Source organism: Protopterus annectens, chromosome 1.part2, assembly GCF_019279795.1.
Source record: "Protopterus annectens isolate FY-2018-M chromosome 1.part2, PAN1.0, whole genome shotgun sequence".
Taxonomy (NCBI): Eukaryota; Metazoa; Chordata; order Ceratodontiformes; family Protopteridae; genus Protopterus; species Protopterus annectens.
Window position 1 is genome coordinate 675,454,896 of NC_056727.1, and position 21,847 is coordinate 675,476,742.

General features: G+C 41.1%; 1 protein-coding gene across 1 annotated transcript in view; it reads left to right on the forward strand.

Moving 5' to 3' along the window:
• SDCCAG8 (SHH signaling and ciliogenesis regulator SDCCAG8) overlaps nt 1-21,847 on the forward strand; it is a 1,727,915-nt gene that overhangs the window by 1,038,430 nt on the left and 667,638 nt on the right. The gene's annotated exons all lie outside the window — the stretch shown is intronic.

Consider the following 21,847-nt stretch of genomic DNA (forward strand, 5'->3'; position numbering starts at 1 on the left):
AAGTGTATACTTCTTCCACTCTAGCCATGAGAGGCGTTGAATTGTCAGTTTCACATGCTGAAATATCAAAATTATCTCCTTTCACAATTGAAATCTAAGGTGGATGCTTTGGCGGAAGGTATTGATTGTAAAGACTTGCTGGATTTAGTTTATGTGTCTGAACAAGTGGGCAAGCATTCTTTGCAATGTGGTTTTGATGCTGTGCAGGCCTCCTCGAGGGTGGCTGCCACTAGTTCTGTTCTTCGCAGGCATGCCTGGTTGAGGGATCAAAATTTGGCTGAGCATGTTAAGACAAGGATTTTGGATGCTCCTTTACAGTCTGATGTGTTGTTTGGTTCACCTGTGGAAGCAGTTTTAAAGAAAATGGAGGATAAAGCTAAGTCTATGCAAACTGTTAAAGATTTTTGCAGGTACAGCCACGAAGTTTAGTAGAAATTGGCCTGCTAAGGGGTGGACATATCCTGCTTATGATTCCCAGTCTAGGGGTAGGTCTAGACGTGGTAGGGGCAGGGCTCAAGGTTCTTTTAGGCCTAGAACAGGGAGTTCACCTGCTCAGACTTCTGGTGAGGGCAGGGGTCAGTCCTTTCGTAAACAGACCCAATGACCTGCCTTTTCAACTGCCAGTAGATTCTCGTCTGGCAGCTCCTTTGGAAGGACAACTGTCTCTTTTCAAAGGAAATTGGGATTTAATTACTCAAGACAGATGGGTGTTGGACATCATTCTACCAGTCCCTGTGTCAGAAGGGGCCTAGGATTTTATTCTCGCATGTTCCTAGTACCAGAGAAGGGGAACACGTGGAGACTGCTTTTGGATCTCTCCTCGACACTTATCTGGACATTCCCAAGTTCGAGATGTTGACGTTACAACAGCTTTTACCCCTGCTGGGCAAAGATCACTGGATGGTAACTTTAGATCTCAAGGAAGCTTACCTTCATGTGCATATCAGGCTAAGTTGCAGGAAGTATCTGCGGTTTCAAGCTGGAGATTCTCATTGTCAGTTCTCTGCATTGCCCTTTGGCTTATCTATAAGCCTGCAGAGTATTCACAAAGGTTCTGGCTCCAGTGATAGCTTACTTCAGGCTACAAGGACTTCAAATCTATCCTTATTTAGACGACTGCCTGATTCTGGCTCAAGAAAGGAAGACCTTCTACAGCATCTGGAATATCTTATAGCAGTGCTAAGATGCCTAGGGTATTCTGTGAAAATAAAGTCCAGTCTAGTACCCTCTCAAGACATGTGCTTTCTGGGTGTGAGACTGAATACAGCAGCCCAGATGGCCTTTTTACCCCGGACAAACAAAAGAGTCTGTCACTTTACTTCCATCAACTATCTCATCAGTCCGTGCTGACTGCAGAGACAGTCCTTCAAGCATTAGGGTTCATGGCATCTTGTATTCTGGTGCTTCCCAATGCCAAACTGCATATGAGGAAGTTACAATGGTATCTCAAAATGTATGGACACAGCACTGCCAGGATTTAGACACTGTCATTCAAATAATACCTTGCCTTCAAAGAGTATTTTTGTGGTGGGCTCAGGAATGTCACCTAAACAAGGGACTCTCTGTGACCCGGCCAGAGGCGAGTCAGATTTTACCGACAGATGCCTCGGACATTGCTTGGGTAGCTCATCTAAATGTAAAGTGGATACGTGGCCTGCCAGACTACAGCATCTACATATCAACATAAAGGAGATGTTAGCAGTCCAGTTCGCATTTCTGGCTTTCAAGGAGTTACTTCTTCCAGGGCAGGTGTTGATTCTAACAGACAACACAACTGTCATGTGGTACTTCAACAAACAAGGGGGAACACATTCTTATCCTCTATGCAGGCATGCAATGATTTTATTGGAGACTGCGCTACGCTTGCACCTAACTCTTCAGGCAAGGTTTCTGCCAGGAGCACAGAACTCCTTAGCAGATGTGTTAAGCAGACAAATCATGGATCCCCACAAGTGGAAACTGGATCTTCATGTATTTCAGAAATTGACAGTGTCATGGGGAACTCCAGACATAGATCTGTTCGCTTCTCCACTAAACCACCAGCTGCCACAGTTTTGCACAAAGGGGTTTCATCACACAGCTTGGAAAGTGGATGCTCTGTCTTTCAGTTGGACAAACCTTCATCTGTATGCCTTTCCACCTCTGCCTCTTCTTCCAAAGGTACTGTTAAAGGTCAGACAGGACAGGCCAAGGATGATTTTGATAGCTCCAGATTGGCCTCGGCAACACTGGTACCCTCTACTACGGAGTCTGGTAAAGAAGCCTCCATGGCCTTAACCTTTGATTCCACATCTGTTATCCCAGCAGGACGGTCATCTGCTCAATGTCAAGCTTCACTCTCTTCCTCTGACAGCCTGGCATATTCTGTGTTGAAACACAGCAGGTCTCAACTTCCTCGACAAGTTTTAAATGTGATTATGGAAGCTAGAAGACCTAGTACAAGGAAAGTGTACGCAGCAAAATGCAGGAGATTTTATTTTGGAGTAAAGGAAAGAATTTGGAGATTTCTGAGCCTAATTTGAGTATGGCTCTTCAATATCTTACTGAGTTACTGGACAAGGGTCTGTCCTTCTCTTCCATCAAGATTCATGCTGCAGCAATCTCAGCTCACTATGATTGTGACCCACCATTGTTTTCGCATCCTTTGTTCAAGCAGTTTCTTAGAGGGGCTAAGAATATAAGAAGCTCCTACTCCTGCTTGGGATCTCAATTTTGTGTTGGAAAAACTTACTCTACAACCTTTTGAGCCTGGGCTACTGCTGAATTGAAATATTTGTCATGGAAGACTGCTTTTTGTTGGCTATTACTTCTGCAAGAAGGGTGTCTGAGTTGCAGGCCCATGACTTTGATTTTCCATAAGGATAGGGTATCTTTATGCCTAGGTTTCTAGTGTGGCTTTAAACCAAACTATTCATTTGCCTACCTTTTATGCAGACCCCCAAAATAAAGGGAAAGATTTTGCATACTTTAGATGTACACAGGCAATTTACTTAAGCAGGACTAAGGATTTTAGGCAGTCTCAGCAGTTGTTTGTTTCTTTTTTGGCAAGCCTGTGTCAAAACAAACTATTTCTAGGTGGATTGGCTTTTGCATTGCATTTGTTATTCCCATCATGGCAAGGAGGTTCCAGCTGGGATTAGGCCTCATTCCACTAGGGCTACTGCCACTTCAGTTTCTACGGGGTGGCAACTAAGGATATTTTGGAAGCAGCTACTTGGAGTTCAGTGCATACTTTCTCTAAGCATTATCACCTTCCTATCTACTCTAAGTCTAGGGCTGGTTTTACAGCTGTTTTGCAAGGCATGTTGTCAGCTCCTGCTTCTTTATGATTTGCCAGCCTCCCTTACCTCTGCTTTGGGATTCTACCCAATAGTAAGGACTGCAGCAATGGAAGACGAAGAACATAGTACAGTTTTGTACCTACCATAAATGTAGATGTTCGAGGATTCCATTGCTGCAGTCCAACCCTCTGTGTTTAGGGGTGGTTGTGTAGGTGATTTACCTGCTTATATTTTTGTATATATTGTTCATGTTTTGGTGCAGGTATTTTGGGCCTTGTCTTTTTAGGGTCTTCTGACATCTGGGGCAAGAAAAGACTGAGGATATGACGCCGGTCATGCGCATTAGTACCCTGACTTACTCTGGTATTCGGGCCGACTGGATGCGGACTATACCCAATAGTAAGGACTGCAGCAATGGAATCCTCGAACATCTACATTTATGGTAGGTACAAAACTGTACTTTTTAATTCCTTTTAGGCACCGGTTTACTTAGGACATGTATCAGGTGCCAAAGGAAGCAAGAAAGCCTGCTGCTAGAAAGTCCTATATTAGCAAATGGAAATGCTTTTCTAGTTGGTGCCTTCATCATAACCAGCACCCATTCAGGGTTAGTTGGTTTCTGCCTTCACAATATTCATGTGAATTACTATACTATGGCCCTTCTTATTCCTCTATCAAGGTTCATTTATCAGTCATTTCAGCATGTCTGCCCATGGATCCTCCTCTTTCAATGCATTCTCATGTCAAAATGTTATTGAGTGGAGTTTTGCATAAGAACCATCCAGGAAGACTGGTGGCTCCTCCTTGGGATCTTAATTTTGTGTTAGAGAACCTTACACTTGCTCCATTTGAACCAGTTAATCTGGCTGTCTTGAGGTTTTTAACATGTGACCTTTGCAAGAAAGGTATCAGAGTTGCAAGCTTTTATGGTGAGTTTATCTTATCTCGTTTTCAATAGGGATAGGGTATCTTTGAGAACTAATCCTTCATTTATAGCTTAAGTGGTATCTGAGTTTACTTTAAGCCAACATATCCATCAACCCATTTTCTTTCTTGAACCTAAAAATGAGGGAGAAAGGATACTCCATACATTGGATACCCACAGACAACTCCAGTACTTTCTTGACAGAACAAAATTATTCACATCTTCAGAAAAAAAAATTCAGTTCTTGTGAAGGTAAGAAAAAAGGACAACCTGTGTCAAAACAGACTATTTCAAAGTGGTTGTCTAAGGCTGTTACCTTTTGTTATACTCACCATAACAAAACTATTACAGGGCATGTCAAGACCCTCTCTACCAGGACTTTGGCTTCATCTGTGGCTTTTTGGAAAGGGTTGGATTCTAGAAGTTGCTACTTGGTCCACTGTACAAAATTTAACAAACTATAAGCTTGATTGCTTCTGTAGGTACAGATCAAGCTTTGCTGAGACCATTCTCCAGGGGCTCCTGGACTCTTTTTCCACCTTCCAAATACAGTTAGTTAAAGAAATGTATCCATATAGCTATGGCTACTGCAGCAGTGGTCAATATGATGAGCATAGTACAGTTGTGTAAAGTTGAACATAATTATCATAACAGTAGATGCTTGATCACTGCTGCAGTAGCTGCTCTTCCTCTTGTTTTTTTTTGTGTGTGTTTTTTATGCCAGAGTGTGGATATTTATTTTTTGTTCTTCTAGACATAGGTGATCTTGAAGGAGACATCCCGAATATTCTGGAGAAACATGAACTCATGTGGCAATTAAAACTGAACTCTTTTAGGAAGCCTGGACTAAACTACTACTGTTCAATTAAAAGTGCACTGGAACTTAGAAAATTGCCACATTGTTTACATGACTAATTGTATTTTATTTTATTCTACAAATTGGTTTTAAATACCATTTTAAATCAGTTGAAATTTAAGTGTATATTTTGTTTCCATCATCATACATACATTTTTTCTTATTTTTTTCTGGTTCTTTTTTCCACTTTATTCGAAATGATGTGTAATAACAATACTAACTAATTATACAATTATATAGGTATTTAGGGTTCTTGTACACAGACCTGAAAAAGTCTAGAAGGGCGAAAGCGATCTTTGTTAACAACAGGTTATGAAAATAGAAATTGATTTTTGCATGCAAAATGTATATATATATATATATATATATATATATATATTTTTTTTTTTTTTGATTGCCAAATGAACTAAGGTTGATATATTTCCAGCCATGTAGTATATTGTCTTGGATAAAATCACAGACTTAATAATCTACTTAATAATTTGGTTAAATAAGAGGTACCACATCATTATATAATTTTATTTAAAGTACATAAGGGTTATATATTATTATGACAGCTACTAAGTAGGGCAGGACCAGCTCGAATGTCACACTGATGGGGGAAGGGATGTGAATTTAACATGTGTACCAATAACACTTTGTTTTACAGCACAATAAACCACTCCCATGCCTGATAAAAAGTATCTGTATATTTAGAAAGCTTGTGAGGAAATTATTACTATATTTTTGTTTTACTTGGATCGCTTGTCTGTGTACTTAATAAAGGATTTTCGACTGGAAACAGACTGCCTGCCTTGCTTGGATTACTTTCAAATACTTAGTAATGCTGTACAATTATATATTTTCTATTATTACTTTTTGTTTTGTTTTGTTTTGACTTAAGACGAGTTTATGTTCGCTACTTTTACTACCATTGTCTGATCTGATTAATATACAGTGATTAACTAGAAATATATGGACTGAAAATCTTTCACACGGAGAAGTTTCTTACACTTTTATTTTTGTTCTTCCTAGCATTTGACCATTCAGGCCCTAGCCTCCCTATTTCTGCTGGCAGGAAATCTCTGCAGAGCTTCACACCAGCTGTTATATTCTTGGCTAAGGCTAGTGCAGCAGTGATCAGTCGAACATCAAGTTCAACTTGCATATCTATGCCTCTTGTAGTTTCTTCTTCACTACAGTCAACACATTTTCTTGCCTCCATCACTTTATAATCCTTATTCCCTTTCACTGGTAACTTGTCTAATAGAATTCTCCAAAAAATCCTCTGCTTCATAAACATTTACAAACCTTTATCTTCTATGTGTTACTGCCTTTTTTCATCTTTTTTTAATTCCTTCCAAGGCTACACAATTTTTTTTTCTCAAATCATATTATACCATTATTTTTCCCCATCAACTTCACTATCTTTTAAATTCCATTTCATTTTTGTCATATTCTTTTTCTTCCATCCTCTACTTTTTTCCCCTCCTTTTTCTTCCCATACATTGTATGTTTCATATAACATCCCATCTATCATTTATTTTTTTGTCTTTCTTTTGCATTTTTCATTCCCCAAAATAAATACATAGATGCTAAGTGCATGTCTGAATTTTTTAAATTCAAACCACTTCCTTCTTTTTCATTGTGAATTATTCCTCTTCTCTCAGGGTTCAGCCTTGATCCCCAAATGAAGGAAAAAAATCTCTAATAACTCTTTTTTTCCATTTGAGAGGGAAATATATATATTCCTCCTAAATATGCTAGTTTTCCTAATGCTAAGTATTCAGCATACATGTCTTTTTTCTGAAATATGTAAAAACTTTTGCACCCAGATCATAATTTATTTGTTCCAGTGTCTCTGTCCGTTGACTTATTACATTGTCATACAAACCAGATGTCACTCTCAAGATCTTTATTTACTTTCTTGTAAAATATATTCCATTTATTATTTTATCTCACCAAATCCTTTTCAATTCGTTTTTGTTTAACCACGGGCCAGCTTTTCCATCCTTATTACAATTTTTTTTTCTTTTGTTATTAGAACTAAATCATTTGCATATGCCATGCATACATACACACACACACACACACAGATATATCTATATCTATATATATATATATATATATATATATATATATATATATATATATATATACACACACACACACACACACACACACACACACACATACATATATACATATACATATATACACACACAGGTTTTTGTGATATAAAAAAATGCATCACAATAAATCATTTCAAAACATTTCCCACCGTTAATGTGACCTATAACCTGTACAATTCAGTTGAAAAACAAACAAATCTGTTAGGGGAAAAATATAAAAAATAAAAAATGTACAATAAGCTGGTTACATAAGTGTGCTCACCCTTAAACTAATACTTTCTTGAAGCACCTTTTGATTTAATTACAGCATTCAGTCTTCTTGGGTAGGAGTCTATCAGCATGGCACATCTTGACTTGGCAATATTTGCCACTCTTCCTTGCAAAAGTGCTCAAGATCTGTCAGATTGCGAGGGCATCTCTTGTGCACAGCCCTCTTCAGGTCACCTCACAAATTTTCTATTTAAGTCTGGGCTCAGGCTAGGCCATTCCAAAACTTTAATTTTCTTCTGGTGAAGCCATTCTTTTGTTGATTTGGATATATGCTTGGGGTCATTGTCATGTTGAAAGGTGAAATTCCTCTTCATCTTCAGTTTTCTAGAAGACTCCTGAAGGTTTTGGGCTAAAAGTGACTGGTATTTGGAACTGTTGATAATTCTCTTCACCTTGACTAAAGCCCCAGTTCCAGCTGAAGAAAAGCAGCCCCAAAGCGGGATACTGCTACCACCATGCTTCACCGTGGGGATGGTGTTCTTTTGTTGATACGAAGTGTTGTTTTTGCGCCAAATGTACCTTTTGGAATTGTGGCCAGAAAGTTCAACCTTGGCCTCCTCAGACCATAACACATTTTCCCATGTGCTTTTGGGAGACTTTGTGTATTGTTTTGCAAATTTTAGCTGGTCCTGGATGTTTTTCTGTGTAAGAAAAGGATTCCATCTTGCAATCCTACCCCGTAGCCCAGACATATGGAGAATACAGGAGATTGTTGTCACATGTAGTACACAACCAGTACTTGCCAGAAATTCCTCATCTCCTTCATTGTTGCTGTAGGTCTCTTGGCAGCTTCCCTCACCAGTTTTCATGTTGTCTTTTCATCAATTTTGGAGGGATGTCCAGTTCTTTGCAATGTCACTGTTTTCCCATAATTTCTCCACTTTTGCTGACTGTCTTCACTGTCTTCCATGGTATATCCAATACTGTGGAAATTTTGTTGTACCCTTCTCCTGACTGATACCTTTCGACAATGAGATACCTTTGATGCTTTGTAAGCTCTCTGTGAACCATGGCTATTGCTGTAGCAGGCAACTGAGTAAGTGTCAAGAAAATCCTACTAGGACAGCTGAACTTTATTTGGAGTTAGTCTCTTTAATTGATGGCAGGTGTGTACCAAAGAAGTCTGAATGCTGTAATTAAATCAAAAAGTGCTTCAACAAAGTATTAGTTTAAGGGTGTGCACAGTTATGCAACCAGCTTATTGTACAGTTTTATTTTTTATTTTTTTTCCCATAACATTTATTATAACACGCAACTGTGAATTTTTATAACATTTCTTTACTACATTAGTATTTTTCTGCTATGCCATATACCGCCTCTGGTTAATAAAAATATGCCTGACCTGTGTATAAAAACTAAAGGGACTAAAAGCATTTCGACTGCTTGTATCTTTATATCCACATCCATAGACAAGAGCTTCCAGTTTCTCAGTTTTTGTGTTATCTTTTGTTTAGTCTCTTCCTACATATCCTCAGCTGCCATAACATAATCCCTTTAACCCATACTCTTAAATACTTAATTTTATCCTGTCCCATAAATATGGGCATTGTCAAACCAATTCATGTGTAAGTACACAGTTTACAGCTATAGCTTTTGTTTTGTCTTCATTAATTTTATATCCTGAAAAAAACTTGAAACTGTCTCAGAATGTTTCATAACACTCAGATGTCACTTTCTGGTTTTATCAGCTACAAAATAATATTGTCTGCAAATAAAGGCAACTTTCCTTGATTACCATACCATTTATATAGTTAAATTTCTGATTCCCTTATTTTTATTTGCCAAAAGTTCTAAATATAATGCATATAATAAAGGGGAAAGAGGACATCCCTGCTTTGTTCCTCTGTTTGGACACAGCTTATCAGAGATGAACCTTCTGCTTTGATTTTTGCTTCTGAGTCCACTTATATTCTCCTAAGTAACCTTATCATTATATCTGTGAATGCAAATGCTTCCATTGCCCTGCTCATAAAACATCGGCCTATTCTGTCAAATGCTAAATCTGCATCAAGACCAACCAACAACAGTGGTATTTTCTTATTTTCTGCTTCCCTCTGGATCATCAATGTTCTGTTAATGTTGTCAAATGTTTGCCTCCCCTCCACAAAATCACATTGATCCATACCTATCAGTTTTGGCAACACCTTTGCCATTATTTTATCTGTTATAGACATAAACTCTTTATAATCATGGTTTAAAATTGAAATGGGCCTATATGAAACTGCACCTGATGGATTATTACTGCCTTTAGGTATAACAGCCACCACAGTTTTTTACAGGATTTTGGTGGTTAACATCCCTTTAAAATACTGATCTGAAGTTACTGTTTTCATTTGTTCTTCAACCTGAGGGACTTGGATCTGGCATGGCTTCGATTCGGCCGTATACTACAGCATTGGTTCCAAAGTCCAAGCTCCTCCCCATAATGCCATGATCTCCCTCATCCCCTCAGATCTTGTTTGCAGCTTGATTTGAACAACACAGGTTTCCAATGCTCCAAGCTCCATCATACATAAGTGTTGCTTCTTGGGTCTTTATTCTTCTTTTCTCTTCCTTCTAACTTAACTAATCCCTACCTTCCCTTTTCGCGTCTCGGCGTCAGTCTCTGTTAAAAAAAAAAAAAAAAAACTCCCCTCTTTCCTTTCTGTCCTAGCATGTGTTTGCATGTGAATAATTTGGGCCTTCCTTTGCCATGGCTGACACCCCTAAGCCACGCTTTAGGAAGTGTGTAGATTGTGGGCATAAGCTGCCACCCTCTGATGCCCACACTCTGGGCATTGTCTGTTTGGGAGTGTCCCATTTAGATTCCTCCTGTTCAATCTGCACAGGCTTCATCCCTCATGCTTTAATTGACAGGAAGAACAAGCTAATTTTAAAGGGCCTTCTCCCACCTCCTGCAGAAGCTGCTTCTTCTGCCTAGGCTTCTGGGACTCAACCTCCCGCTAAGAAGTCCAGGGACAGAGAGAAGGCCTGTACTAAAGAGCAGGATTGGTCTTGGAAGAGGTCTCCAGAGCACTCTTCCTCAGCCGAGCCTCCATCTAAATCCCACCCAGATTAAAGCCAGAGTTCCCTTCAGCTCTGGTCTCCACGCTTCTCACCGGAGAAAGAGACCTCTTGGGCTCAGTCCAACTGTCACCTCTCCTTGGTGCTATTCTAGGCTGGGGCTGGTGTCCTCTTCAGTCCGATCTGCTCGGAGTCCGTCTGAAGCCAAAGTGGGCAGGATGATGAAATTCTTTTGGGCCCAGATTCAGATGGGAGTCTTGCCAGCTCCATCCCCTGCCGGAGTCAGAAGCATGCAGTCCGCCTTCCTCCCCATCTCTCCTTCTCCGATCTGCCCCTCAGTTTTGGAGTCATTTTCAGAGTGGACTGACTCTCAGAGCTGTAGCTTTGATGTCGGATCAGAGGGGATGGCATCAACTTTGAGGTTTTTGGTGTCATCCCTTCCTCTCGGCGCTGGGAGGCTCTGCTCCAGCTCTGCCCTCGGCCCTGGCCATTCTGTCTTTGGGCATCCGCTCGCCTTTGGTGTTTGAGGTGGTGGAGAGAGTGCCCTCAGCTCCTTCAACAGCCTTGACACACTCATCCTCTGGTTCCGTCCTGGCTCCCTCTGTTTCTGGGCCAGAGCCTGCCATCCTGCCCCCTGAGGGACAGCCTGCTGCCAGTTTGCCCAGGTGGTTAAAATCCTGGAACTCTCCGAAGCTTCCGAGTCCTCCCCGGAGTCGTCCCCCCCACAAGAAGCCTCCTCAGAAGTGTACGTGCAAGAAGAAGCACTTAGACTCCCCACCGGAGTCTCTCACTGATCATACCGAATTGGAGAAAGGGGAGGGCTCCCCCGATCACCTCGGGGGATGTCTCCCTTGGGGACATCATGGAGATCCTTCGCCAAGATGGTGGGTGGTCTACCCTCAAGCCCATTCCTGACAAATCAGTATTCCTGGAGATGTTTGGCACAGGACCTTCTACCTCCTGGGTGTCCCCCCCCCCCTGCGGATCCTTTAGTGGATCTTATCGCCCCTAGGGTATGGAAGGAACCGGACATGGTTGAATGCCATGGTGGTTGCGGCAGCCACTAAGAAGAAGCTGGCTCAGAGAGCTCCTCGGTCCACCCACCAGACAGGGAGTCTTAGGCATACCTCTCAACATGGAAACATCAAAAATCTGGACAAAGGCCCATGAAAAATAGGTACAAATTTGTATGCTGATTAACATAAATTTGCATTCATATTTATGCAACCCAGACTGTTTTAATGGAATTGTGTGGTAACCAACTTTCAAACGCAAACTGAATAACAGACAACTAAAATATAGCCCCAGCCCACCCCCTCTTGCATAATGTGTCTATCACTTTTTGTCTGTCATTGATATTTGTTTTTAGTATTAGGTTCCCTAATGTGTCCTTAGTCCCCCCCCCCACCCCCCACCCCCAGTGATGCATTCTATTCATAAATATTCGAACTGAGCCAGCTCAGACACCTTCCTATACACCTGGTAAATGTCACCTGTAAGTAACCTTTAAAAAGAATATGTAATGACAGCTCCTGAAGAATTTGATATAGTTCAAGTTTTTCAGTGCTCTGTTTTTCAATAAAGATTGCTGTACCTTGTCAAGTTGCTCAGTGAGAATTAGTGTCAGCATGGTGAACCACTTTGTGCTCTATTGAGTAAACACATGCCTTGCAAAATGTTTGGCAGATGTGTTGTCCATCTGAAGAGTAACAAAACAAAGGTGTGAGAACTACCTATTAAGAGATTATTTAAAGATTAGAAGTTAATCCCCATTGGTACTAATACACAGAAATTAAAATATAAATGGACTTGGAAACTGGGAAGTTAATAAATTCTGAACAGGTAACTCCAGTCGATATTGCAGCAATTATATCTGACTACCAACTGGAATATAATAAAGCAGAAACTGTAGCTAATTCAAAATCTAAAACTCCAGTAAACAGATGTTCAGCAGCAAGCCACAGTGAAGATTTCCAAAAAATATGGAAATGAATGCTATGTAACAAATCAGAGTTGCTACATCCAAATGCATAAACAAAGAACCTCTTGCCAAAATAAAAAGGCATAACAAGACCATTTTAATGTTTTCCTCAACATAAATCTTTCATCATACAATAAATAAAAGGACACTGCATTACATATGTTATTTGACTGTAATAGAGTGTGGTTGAGCAGCAGCTAGCTTAGTACTACCAACCATGACCGTGACCATCACAGAAACACAGTGCAACAGATGGAGAGTTAGTAGAAGTAATTGGTCATTTGTGATACATGTAATAACACATATTATTATTTTTTTTTATTCTTTTACTTGCTTACCTGGAGAAGATGAAAGTAAATGTGGAATCCGTTTCCATCCTGTAGTGCGGACACGGGTGGGCGGGCGCTGGGCCTGGGTCGTCTTCCCTTCCTTCTGAAGTTCCACAGATTAATTTAACTAAATTAAGTTAAATAAAACTGTGCATAGTGCATACTGCACACACAGAACAGATCCCCTCAAGTCTAGAGTCTGCTTCCTCGCTTATTGCTGCTGCTAAATGTTAACAGACACAAACAAAACAATCCAAAAAATTACAGACAGAAACAGTCCGAGAGTCGAGTTAGCAGAATTGTTATTGTTTGTTTGCCATAAGAGTTATTATGTGCTGTGTGTGTGTGTGTGTGTGTGTGTGTGTGTGTGTGTGTGTGTGTGTGTGTGTGTGTGTGTGTGTGTGTGTGTGTGTGCTAGTTAGTTATTCTTTTACTTGCCTGGAGGAGATCGAGAAAGTAAATGGAATGGATTGTGGATTCTGTTCTGTCCTCTAGTAGTGCAGACATGGTGGAAGGGTGCTGGGGCTGGGTGGTCTTTCCTTTCTTCTGACTTCTGCAAAAGTTAACTAAATTAAAAAAAATAAAATTGTGCACACTGCACACACAGTTCAGATCTCCTCCAGTCCAGAGTCTGCTTCCTTGCTCGCTGCTGCTAATACATGCAATCCAAAAGGTTACAGACAGTCCGAGAGTCTCTAAATGAATCTGCCAGTGGCAACAGGTTCCTCTGCTTCATGAAGCTGATGTCATCACACTCGCCCCTGCACATTGCTGGCGACAATGCATGGTAACGTCATCAGTCATTGTTTAAACTTTTAAATAAACATTTTAAAAAATGGAAAAAAATCGGAATTGAAGGGGGCCACTTGGGAATTCGTGGCACCCCTTTATTTTGCTCTCAAAACCGGTAAACACTGAAGAATTTGGTACAGTTTAGAGGTATGGTCTTGGATGATGGATCATTTTAGGAAGCGGGCCTAGGCTTCAGCCACCTTTGTCTTACGTGTGCTGAATTATTTGGCACAAGTAATCAGACTGCAGAGGGAGTTGGTCAAGGAGGTCACTCAGTCTGCCCCAGAGTCCTTATCAGTAGAGGAGAAGAAGGTCTTCTCCTCCCTTATGGCCACCCTCACATGCTACTGAGGGTGCCTTGAGAGCTGTGGCGACTGGCGTGGCCATCAGTCAACATGCCTGGCTCTGACTTTGTGCCTTTTCGGAGCCCTTCAAGGTGTCTTTCACAAATACTTCCTACGACTGTTCCACCTTGTTTGGAAAAATGATTCATGACACGTTAACCCAGAGCGAGAAAGACGGGAAGACCTTCTCTGCCATCAGGATCTGCTTCTCCTCTCCACTAAGATCCTTTTCAAGGAATTGTTGTGGGGTCAAGAAACTGCGGTTTCAGAAGTCTCAGAATTCTCCCCAAGACACTCAGGATATATCTTCTCCCAGGGGCAGAGGGGGATATGACGGACACCGTCCTCGTGGCAGAGGAGGTCTGAAGAACCAGGGGTCTTAGGATTCTTTCCCGGACAGACCCTTTCCGCAATCCTTGGGAATTGGCTGGCTGCTCATCTCTGGAGGCAGTCGAGGGCCGCCTGTCTGTACACCCAACAGCCTGGGGGTCCATTATAAATGATCATTGGGTTCTGCAGATTATATCTAGAGGTTACTGTATCCCCTTTCTTCATCCCCCTTTCCACCCATACTCCTCCCAGACGTTCCACCCAGTCAACGGGCAAATGCAGCCATAGAACTTGTTAGGTTGCTCGCAAAGCGAGTCATCCAGCCCATTCCCCCAGACCAGTCTGGATCAGCATTTATTACAGGTTCTTTTTGGTGCCAAAGAAAACAAGGGATTTAAGACCCATTCTGGATCGTTCAACCCTTAACCTGTCCATTGCCAAAACAAAGTTGCAGATGGTCACTCTTCAGTCCATTCTGCCCTTCCTGTAGATGAACAACTGGATGTGCTGGGTAGACCTCCAGGACACGTACTATCATACAACGTTCCCTGAAGTTTCTCCACTTCCAGCTGGGAGCCATTCATTTTCAGTTCAGAGTACTCCCCTTTGGACTCACCACAGCCCCCTGGCTGTTTACCAAGTAATGACAGTAGTGTTGGCTCACCTGCAGGTGCAGGGATTTCATGTCTTTCCCTACCCGGACGATTTGCTCCTCTTCTCTCCCTCCAGGCATCAGCTAATTCAGACCAGGGATTGTCTTATTCATATAGCCCCGTCCCTGGGTATAACCATAAATCTCAACAAGTCTCAACTAACACCAGTTTAGGTGTTGGATTTCATAGGTGATCGACTATACATTACACAAGGCAATGTGTTTCTGCCTCCAGATAGACTGTCTTCACTCCGACATCATGTACAGGACATTCTTGAACCCCAGTTACCCCCGGCAGGCTTAGTTCTTCGGGCTTTGGGGTCCATGGCAGCCATGATCACCATTATTCCAACTGGGAGGCTTCATATGAGGGTCCTGCAATGGACCTTAGTGGTTCAGTGGACCTTGCTAGACCTTCCCTTCTCCCATCATGTTCGACTGTCTCGTGTTTGCAGGGACTCCCTTCTTTGGAGGCTCCAATCCCCGAACCTCCTCCTGGGTTGGCTGTTTGTTCTTCTCCTCTCTCATGACCAATGTGACCATGGACCTTCCTGCTCTGGTATGGGGGCAGTGCATGGGAAGGATGGTCCAAGGCACATGGTCTGAATATCATTGTCCTGGAGATGAGGGTGGTCCTTTTGGCGTTGCAAGTTCTCCATGCCTCCTGGGATTGTTGCAATACAGACGAACAACATATCAGTGGTCTGGTACATCAACAAACAGGGGGGAACCAGGTCCTATCCTCTTAGCCATAAGGTCATGAGATTGTGGGAGTGGGTGATCTCCACTGGCCATTTTCTGGTGGCAAAGCACATTCCAGGGAAGTCTAACATCCTGGTAGACAGGCTCAACTGGTCTTTTCTGATGCCTTATCTGGATCTGTCATTAGCGAAGATCATCTTTTTAAAGTGGGGTCAGCTATGCTGCAATCTCTTCACCACTCCTTCCAATGCTAAGTGCAGCGAGTATTTTGCTCTGATCCCCCCTCTGGGGGAGTTCCCCAGAGACGCTGTAGTCCATGCTTGGCCCTCCTGTCTTCTATATGCGTATTCTCCGCTTCCTCTTATTCCCAAGTTAATTCAGTAAGCTCGGTGGCTGGAGAGTTTAGTTATCCTCATTGCCCCTTTCTGGCCTCGTCAAGTTTGGTTCCCCACTCTGTAGTCTCATATAGTGTGTCCTCCCTGCACTCTGGATCCAATCCCAGATCTGGTGATGCACTCGTCAGGGGTTCCTTACTGGGATCTAGTCAGCTAATGCTCATGGCTTGGCTGCTCCAATTTCCATGATAGCCAGGACTCCTGGCCTTTCTTCTCCTGTTAAGAAGATCCTGATTGCAGCTCATAAAACATTTACTAGGAAGAGCTACTGTAGCAAATGGAAGCATTCTGGGCTTCCCAGCATGACCTGGATCCCTTTACAGCTCCAGTCTCTGTCATTTTTGATTATTTGGCAGATATTTTTAATCGTGGAGCTAGTTTCCCTACTGTTAAGATCTAATTGGCAGCGATTTCCTATTTCCACATGGGCAAAAATTCAGCCTCCTTAGCTTTGGCTAAACTTTGTAAGGCCTTTCTGAAAGTTACCTTTCTTCTTAGGCCTCCGGTTAAGGACCCCATGCCCCCTGGGTATCTTACCTTCATTCTCCCCCATTCTAACCAGCTGCATTGGTCGATTTGCCATTTTTGTCATGGAAGACTGCCATTTTGGTGGCAGTTACCTTGGCCAAGAGGATTCCTCAGCTTCAAGCATTATCTAGTAAGCCGCCTCATCTATTTTTCCATAAAGACAGAATGTCTCTGTGGACCAATCCATCTTTCTTGCTGAAGGTGGCTTCAGAATTCCATATTTACCAGGTCGTTAATTTGCCCGTCAGGGTAGTCCAAATTACATCTACTAGACGTCCACAGGCAGCTGCATTTCTACCTGCATAGGACCAAAAGCTTGCATAAATTGGATCAGCATTTTGTCTCTTTTTTTCGAAACCCTTTTTGGGAAAGCCTGTCTCTAAGGTTACCATTGCTCATTGGATTTGAGTACATTTCTTTTGCCTATCAAGCCAAAGTTTTGCCTCCACCAGTACATGTCCAGGTGCATTCTACCAGATCAGTGTCTACTTCTGTGGCCTTTTGGTCCAGGATTTCTCTTGATAATAGCTGTTCTGTTGTGACCCGGGCCTCGTCACATACTTTTATTTCTCATTATAAATTGGATCTTCATTCCAGGAATAGGGCATCTTTTGGCTCAACCGTGCTTTGGAATATCCTTCCATGAGGACCTCCCAGGTTTTTGTTGGTAGCTAGGGATTCTGTCCTTCAGGATGAAGAACAAATGAAAACAACTTCAGATAAATAAGTTATGTACTTACCATAATGTTCCATCTTTTTCATGTTTTTATTTGTCTTCAACCGTCCCTCCCTCCATCCTCCTGCCTTGTTTTTGGGCTGTATAGTGGACTGAACTGAAGAAATATTCGACACTACTGTCCTAGCTAGCTTTCAGCATGTGGAACTTTATACGGTTGTGCCAGGCTTTATAGGCATGTTGGTCTTTTAGGTCGGTGCTGTTCTGCAACAGATTCAATCTGAGCGGAGGAGGGAGAGTTGGACATTATGGGTAGGGGAGGACTTTGGATCCAATTCTGGAATATACGGCCGAGTTGGATCCATGCCAGATCCAAGTGTCTCAGATTGAAGACAAATGAAAAGAAACAACTCAGATGGAACCTTATGGTAAATAAATAGCTTATTTTTTTTTAACAAAACCTCCCAGATCTTTATCATTTTCTGTCATCCTGTCTTTGAAACTTCCACAGGAATACCATCTATTCCTGGAGACTTTTCTGAAGACTGGTTATACATCACCATTTTTATCTCAACTCTTCTTGTCTTAACTGATAATCGTTGAGTCTTACCTGCCTCTAACCATGGCATATTTAAGTCTTCCATAAATACTTTCATTTGTGTGTCTTCTTGATTTCCACTTTCTCTGCTTTATACATATTTTCATAATATTTCAAAAATATCTCTAGTACTTCTACAAGATCTCTGATTATTTTTCTTGTTATAAGGCTTCCTAAGTTTGGCAACAAATTTGGTTTGGGAACTTTCTAATGTTTAACTCATGCTAAATGCTTTGTACTCTGGAGGTATTATCAAAAAGCAATTAACAGCTATCTTGCTAAACTTATTCATATTATCCAGGTGCCCCATTATTTTTTCTTTAGAATTCTGCACTAGCCCACTTCTTGTTCCATGAGATTCCACCTATTCTGCAATACTTTAACCATTGTCATCCCCTCTAAATAATTCTTGTCACTCCACTTTCATTTTATCCCAATCGCCAACTGTAAATTCTGAAACACTTTCCATCTTCCCCAATAACTCCCAAATAATTTCCACTACCATGCCTTAAATTCATGTCTTTTTAACAGGTAGGAGGGGAAGTGTCAGTGTCTCATTTTTAATTTATTACCCTGCATTTTCATTTTAGTTATTAGTGGCACATGATCTGAAATAGTTATTGGATGAGTGTGTCAATTCTCTTAGTTAAATGCACATGTTCCTGTGAAATATAATTTCTATCTAGTTTAACCCAGTTATTGTACCCTGGGGAATAATGTGTAAATTGTCTGAGTTCCAACTACTGAATTCACATCTTCTGTACCAAATATTATGATAAGTTTCTGCAGAAATCTACCCTTTTTTGTTGTTTTTTTCCCTTCTAACCTCCCCAATACATCCTCACTGTTGCAAATCAAATTCTAGTCCTCACTTGTAAGTAATGTTACCTGCTGAAACTGATTATTTCTCCTAAACATTTTAAGCTCCATTATAGCAGTTTCAGGTGGAAAATATATATACACACACCAGAGTAATCCTCTTCTTTGTCAGTAGCACCTTGCTACCACAAATATATAATTATCTTTTTTTTCCCTCCTCTTTCACTATTTGAGTTTGTCCAGTAAATAATGAAAGTACTCCCATTTTCTTTTGTCCCTGATATTGTAATGGATATCCAGCCTGAAGTCCTTTGTTTATCAAATTCATATGTTGATTTCTTTCCAAATGTTTCTCCTGTAGCATTATTTGCTGTCTGCATTTCTTTATAGAATTCAATATTCTTTCCTTTTTATCTATACCTGTGAGACCACTCACATTGCATGGTAATGCGGCAAGTGTCGCCATTATGATAAGAAGTTATTATGCCTATCTGTTATACATGACAGCTTTTTTAGATGCCTATTTCCAGCTTTTGTGATACATGTACTTACTAATGTTTGTCAGGTTGCTCTACAGTTGTTTCTTGTCATCTCCATTTGGTCCTATGCTACATTTTGCAAGATTTTTTTTTGTAATGAAAGCACTCAGCCAAAAAACTCAACACACCCTCAGAACATCCCCACAACCTACTAGCTTAATACAAACACACAAAATTATGTACATCTCCATGCAATGAAGCTTAAACCTCCTAGCAGGAACAGTTGTCCTAAATAGACAACTGCAGGTACAGGTACCATCTGACCAAAATTTAATGTTATCCATGCTAAGATGCATGTTATTGTCTGTGCTCCTACTTACACTAATTAATGTCTGTTTCTTTTTCTCTCTATTTCTTTCTCAAACGTAAAGAACAACTTGTATGTTTTGAGGAAACATTAACTTTTAGCCTTAAAGAAAACAGAGTTCTGGCTTTTTTATTGCCATATCAGTTTGTCTCCATGCTAACATAAGAGAAAAAGAAAAAAAATGTAGCCCTCAGTGGCAGGCTCTAAAGACATGGTGAAGATTTATTGATAAAGGAAACCTTTTCCTTATACTCCGTGTTATCTTATTTACTTGATTTTCACTTAAAATTTATTAGATTAAGCCAAGGGTCTTAATCCAGACATTCACCTATGCAAAAGTAAGAGAAAACATACCAGTCCTACATATATTATGATCTCTGTACTTTTACATCCCATCCCTCACCTCAACAACCTGAGATTACAGACTATTAACATGTGCTTTTGTCCAGCCTTTTTCTTTTCTTTTGCATTGTAATGCCTGCATTTCTTAATACTAAAAAAAAAAAAAAAATAGAAGAAAAAAACTAGTCAAGCTAGAGTTTTCACTGTGTCATAAGTTAAACCTGCTGCAAGAGAGTCCCATGGACCATATGCAAATGACCCATGAAGGTCATCAAATGTTTCACTAGCTTCTTCTTCTTTCGGCTTTTCCCGGTTAGGGGTCACCACAGCAGATCCACCTGTCTGCTCATGATTGGCAGTGGAGTTTTACGATGTCAAGTTGCCAGCCCGGCACCCAACTTTCCACAGAAGGCGCACACACTCACACACGCACTAGGGCCAATTTAGAGTGTCCAGTCCACCTACAGCATGTCTTTGGGATGTGGGAGGAAACAGGAGCACCTGGAGGAAACCCACACAACCACAAGGAGGACATGCAGACTCCGCACAGAAGGCACCCCAGCCGAGGATCGAACCAGAGAACCTCTTGCTGTGAGGTGACAATGCTAACCGCTGCACCACCGCAGCTGCCCTATCAAATGGCTTCTAAATGTCTATGACTTTTTACTTTTTATTTTTGTTTGTTGATATATTCAGGCCCAATAAAGCCAAACCGCACTAGCTGTGGACATGCATGTTTCAGCCTTCTTATGAACTCGTTAGCACAGCATAAGTGAACCATTTGGCTATATTTAGAAGCAGAGGGTCTTGGCACCCAGCTGAAGTCCATAATCATTAAAGTCTCTGCAAAATATCCCAGCGAACAACCAATCCAAAAATTGAAAAGGTCACACAGGCAAACTGATTAGTAAAAAGTACAAGAAAAAAAAACTAGCAAAGCTAGAGTTTTCACTTTGTGAAACATTAAGCCTCCTGTAATAGAGGCCCATGGAACGTATGCAAATTCTTTGCATACAAGAAAGTTTTTTTGTGCTCATTCATACGGACAATGCCACAGTTATGTGGTATCTAAATAAACAAGAACACACAAACCTTTCTGCAATTGTGTGATTCTGTGTATCAGGTATGAGGCAGAATTAAAAACAATCTCTACACAGAAATTCCATTTTGTGATCATTTATATGTGACAATAGATTTACTTAAGAGGAGAATCTCCAAAGTATGTGAGTAGAAGTTATGCAGAAGAGTGTCCATCTTGGTAAAGTGGGAGTTTACAGAAATAAATTGCTTCCTGTCAGAATGCCTAGATGCCAAAGGTTTATTTAAGAATTTCTGAAACAGGAACATGGAATACTGATGCATTATCTTTATTTTGGAATTGTGACTTAATGTACTTCTTTCTACCAGTGTCTCTGATTTGAAGTCAGGTCTGTAGTGCAGATGGATAAAGACCTGAATGTAACCCAGATGACATATCTGGAATGAGTAATAAGCTGGAAGCTACAGGAGCCACCCAGGTAGGGTGGGACTGAACAACCAATGCCAGCTTACCCTTTCTGACATCTCGGAGAGAGGAATAGCAGCCTAGCACACTGTGTGACTAACACTTAGCAGAAGCAGGTGTCCTTGCATGCATCAGAAGTAGCTGAGGCATCCACATATGTCATATTTTGGCTCTTACACAGAAATGTACAGGAGGCATTGAGATGTCATTGTGAGAGATGCACAGATCTCAGACTAGCACAGAGTACAGAATAGGAATTAATAGAAAAACTCACCAATGTTCTGCATCACAAATGACATGGTGCCAAGGAAGAGGGGCATACTGAATCTGCAGCCTATGAACCATCCATTAGTAAGTTGGTATAGTGTTTAGGTAAGTGCAAAGAGTAATAATACTGGGTCTATATTATATTCTCGAACGTCAGCATTGTCGACACTAGAATATCGAATGCTCAGAAGCTTGAGCGTGTAAATGGAAATCTCCGTAAGGGGAGATTTCCGTTTACTGCAATGTAGTGCAGTCTTAGAGTTGGTATATTTAAGTAGCGGGGGGTGTGGGGGGTA